Genomic DNA, 5,079 nt, shown 5'->3' on the forward strand with positions numbered 1-5,079 from the left:
TTTGACCAATTTTGAAGTTCCACAAAGGTATCAGCCTATGTCTAGGTCAGAATTCCTAGGTTCAAGATCTTAATTTTCTAATATTAATCTTCACCTTTCAGTCCTTCAATTAACATCTACAATCATGGCTAAGTGGGTATCAGCACATAGCATGCATTAAGATCACAAGAAATTAAATCAAGGAACAGATCTCAAATCCAATAAATAAAACTTAGTGTTCATCCATAATAATAATTACAAGCATTACTCTCCTAAATCCAGAATAAGAAAACTATTTACTCATGGTGAGTTCAGCAAACATTATGATAAAAGGTAAAAACAGTAAACAGAAAATCATGTAGAAGAAATAAAACAATAAAAATCTGCCTAGGGAGATGAAATGAAGGAACCGAAGAGAGTTTGCAACTTTGATCTTGTGGAGCTTCAACTAAAAAAATTCCTTTTGGTACTAATATTTCTTTCCTCGAGACGGCTGGAGAGACTGCAGAGTGTGGATTTCTCTCCTTTAAAACTCCTCAAAAGTGTTATCAAAAGATCAAAAAGAGAGAGCCCCCTTTTTCTGATGTTTTCTCTTCTATTTATAAAAGTTGCTCTAGGGTTAGGTCATTTTAAGTCCAAAGGGCTTTAGGAGTCTCATTTGAATAATAAAACAAGAGTGGGAATTCTATTTATAAAAGCCGCTGTCGCATAGTACACGGCCCGTATGTCACTACATGGCCCAGGGCCATGTAACTTGCTGGAGCGAAACTGCGGAGTCTTGCATTGGCACAGAGAGTTACACAAGTTTGCGCTAACTACACGGGCCGTGTACTATTGTTCCCATAAGGTTCTTCAAGCTTGCACCTGATAGAGACTTACACGGGTTCCTGCAGATTACACAGGTCTAATTACATGACCCGTGTACTTTTGTTTCTCCATTGGCTATCTGGCTTTCTTCTGGCAGAAAGTTACACCGGTCTGGGGCTTGGCTTACACAACCCATGTACTTTGTATCAGCGGCAATACTCAGTCTCTTGACCTCTCCAAGCTTCCTTTTGCACTCCTATACTATGGGGCTTTACCCAAACACCTGAAACGATGTAGAAAACATGGAATTAAGGGCTTGACAATAGAAATTACAAAAACTAATGAAATCAACTACTATGTATGAAAATACTTGCTTAAATGCTATGAGATAGTATACAAACGTGCTTAAAAACATCTATACAATTCAAGTGTATCAGAAGCCCCAGCTCTTCAGAATGCTAATGGGTCAGCTGCACCAGCTCCTCCCATGCAGCAATTCCCTGCACAGTTTGTTCAACAAATGGCTGCCCTATTCAGCAAATGGCTGGAAGTGTGCCCACCCAAGCCCCAATACAAACACCAGCAGTGCAACCCCTACCTCCAGCTAGGCAGTATGATAAACTGATGAAATATGGGGCCACTGAATTGAAGGGTACTGTGGATCCACTAGAGGCAGAGCAATGGTTGAAAAGAATGGAAAGAGTGTTTAAAAAGCTACACTACATAAAAGAACTAAAGTTCGAGTACTCGATCTCTCTCTTACAAGGGGATGCTTATGATTAGTGGAAAACGATCCCCCATAGTCTGGTGGAAGCCCCAGTGTTGACTTGGGATGATTTTCTTTGGGAGTTTAGATAGAAATATGTTCTGGATATGTATGTGAATATGAAGCTACAAGAGTTTTTAAGTCTGAAACAGGGGGGTCGAACAGTGGCTGAGTATGAAAGGGAATTTTCCCACCTAAGCCACTATGCCGGGAGTCTACTCACTACCAGTAGAGAAAGATGTAAAAGGTTTGAGACTGGGTTGAAGCCTAGTTTGAGAATGCAAGTGGTCAGATTTCGACATGACAATTTTCTGAACTAATATGTCAAGCCCTAGAGTTAGAAAGGATAGAATTAGAAGGGGCACCCGTGAAAGATAAGACAGAAAAAGAGAAGAGTGAGAAGTCAATGGATCAGAGTTCCAGTGGTAATACTGGTAAAAGGAAGAACTCTAGGGGACAGAGTAGAAAAAAATCTAGTAGGAGAAGATTTTTGAGACAAAGACCGCCTCGATCTGATTAGCAGACGACTAGGAGTTCTCTCCCTCCCCATCTATGTGAGACATGTGGTAAGAACCATGGAGGGGTATGTCACAAAGCCACTGGAGCCTGCTTTAATTGTGGTGGTACAGGGCATTTTGCAAAGGATTATACTAGTCCTCACAGATCTGGGCCACCCACCACCACTGAAAGGTCAGTCCAAGGTTCTGCTACAAGAGGTTCACAAAAAGCTAGTAAAGGTAAAGGCAGAGGCAGAGGCAGAGGTAGGGGCAGTACCTTAGGCAGTCAGGGTACAGTTAATCAGTCAGAGCAAGGTAGTACGCCAGTCAGAGTATATACTATGCGGCAGAGAGAAGTGGCTGAAACTTCTGACATATTCGCTGGTACTTTCTCTTTCTTTAAACAAGATGCGTATGTGCTATTTGATCCGAGTTCTACACACTCTTATGTTAGCACCAGCATCACTTATTGTATTACTGTTCCTTATGTGAAAATGGATTTTGAGGTGCTAGTAACTAGTCCGCTGGGACAAGAGATTAAGGTAAATAGAATGTATAAGGATTGTCCATTGGTTATCCAAGGACATACTTTTCTATCCGACTTGATTGAAATGCCCTTCAGAGATTATGACATTATTTTAGGCATGGATTGGTTAGCCAGGCATCATGCTATGATTGACTATAGACTGAAGACAGTCACTTTTGGTCTCCCTCAGTATGGTGATGTAGTAATACATGGGGAGAGACAGTTATTGCCATCAAATCTTATTTCAGCTGCGCTTGCTAGAAGAATGATCTGGAAGGGGTGTGAAGCATATTTGGCCCACGTGATAAACACCCAAGTAGGGAGTCCAGCATTGAGAGACATTCCTACAGTATGTGCCTTTCTGGATGTGTTTCCTGAAGAATTACTAGGGTTACCTCCGGAAAGAGAAGTGCAGTTTGAAATAGAGGTTATGCTTGGTGTGGACCCAATCTCTATTACACCTTATAGAATGGCACCTGCTGAGTTGAAGGAGTTGAAGGTGCAGTTGCAAGAATTGCTAGACGAGGGCTTCATCCACCCCGATGCGTCAACGTAGGGAGCACCAGTGTTGTTTGTTAAGAAGAAAGATCTCCGTTTGTGCATCAACTATAGGCAGGTGAATAAAGTGACAATAAAGAATAGATATATATTACCCCGCATATATGATTTATTTGATCAGTTGAAGGGTGCAGCTATATTCTCCAAATTAACTTAAGATCCAAGTATTATCAGTTGAAGGTGCAAGAGCAAAGCATTCCAAAAATTGCTTTTAGAACTCGATATGGCCACTATGAGTTCCTGGTTATGCCATTCGGGTTAACCAACGCTCCAACTGCTTTTATGGACCTAATGAATACTATCTTCAGGCCATATTTAGATCAGTTTGTTGTGGTGTTTATTGACGATATTTTGGTATACTCAAAGAATGCAGAGGAGCATGATATGCACCTATGGACTATACTGCAGACTGTAAGGAAAAAATAGTTGTATGCCAAGCTATCGAAGTATGAATTTTGGCTGAAAGAAATTGCTTTCTTGGGGCACATTGTATCAGTTAAAGGCATAAAGGTAGATCCTAGTAAGGTAGAAGCTATCCTTAACTAGAAGCCACCTAGAAATGTCATAGAAGTTCACAGTTTTCTAGGCTTATCTGGTTACCACTGCCATTTTGTAAAGGGATTTTCTATGTTAGCATCTCTACTGACCAAGCTACTTCAGAAAGATGTAAAATTTTAATAGACAGATAAATGTCAGCAAAGCTTTAATGTGTTGAAAAGATGTTTAACTGAAGCTCCAGTCCTAACTTTACCTACACCGGGTAAAGAATATACTATTTATAGCGATGCTTCTCATAATGGGCTAGGCTGTGTACTAATGCAAGACCAAAATGTCATTGCTTATGTATCTCATCAGCTGAAAACCCATGAGAGAAACTATCCTACACATGACTTAGAGCTTGCTGCCATTGTATTTGATCTGAAGATCTAGAGACACTATTTGTATGGGGAGAAATGCTATATCTACACATATCACAAGAGCTTAAAGTATTTGGGCACACAAAAAGAGCTGAATTTGAGGCAGAGGAGATGGTTGGAACTGATTAAAGACTATGATTACTTGATAGATTATCAGCCAGGAAAAGCAAATGTAGTAGCTGATGCCTTAAGTCACAAGACTATGGCTAGTTTAAGGGTTTCTCCTTTATATATGGTGCATGAGTTGAGAGCATTGCATGCTAATCTGGGGATTGATGATGAGGGACAGATGATAGCTACCTGGCAAGTGAAGCCAATGCTGATTGATCAGATAAAAATGGCAGTACAAAATGATGAAAAGTATGTAAATTTGATGGAGGAAGCTCGAGATGGCAAGAAACATGGATTTTCAGTGAACGATGATGGCTTACTGTTACACCAGGGCAGAGTGTGTGTTCCTAATGATGTGGAATTAAGGCAAATCATTATGAAGGAAGCACGTGACTCTCCTTTTGCTATGCACCCTTTTGGGACTAAAATGTATAGAACGGCAAAAGAGCACTATTGGTGGATGGGTATGAAGAAGGATATAGCTGAGTATGTTGCCAAATGCCTGACCTATCAATAAGTAAAGGCAAAACACCAAGTGCCAGCTGGTTTGCTACAGTCATTACTAATTCCTAAGTGGAAATGGGAACGAATCAAGATGGATTTTGTGATGGGACTTCCTAGAACTCAGAAGAATCATGATGCAGTTTAGTTCATTATGGATAGATTGACCAAGTCTACTCACTTTCTGCCAGTGAAGATGGACTATAGCCTGGACAGATTAACTAAACTATACATTGATGAGATTGTGAGACTTTATGGAGTGCTAGTATCGATTGTGTCAGACAGAGATCCAAGGTTTACTTATAGATTCTGGTGTAGTTTGCAAAAAGCCCTAAGAACTAGATTAAACTTCAGTATGGCATTCCATCCACAAATAGACAGCCAGTCTAAGAGGGTGATTCAGATCTTGGAGGATAT

The sequence above is a fragment of the Hevea brasiliensis genome, chromosome 9, assembly GCF_030052815.1.
Source record: "Hevea brasiliensis isolate MT/VB/25A 57/8 chromosome 9, ASM3005281v1, whole genome shotgun sequence".
In the NCBI taxonomy this organism is placed as follows: domain Eukaryota; kingdom Viridiplantae; phylum Streptophyta; class Magnoliopsida; order Malpighiales; family Euphorbiaceae; genus Hevea; species Hevea brasiliensis.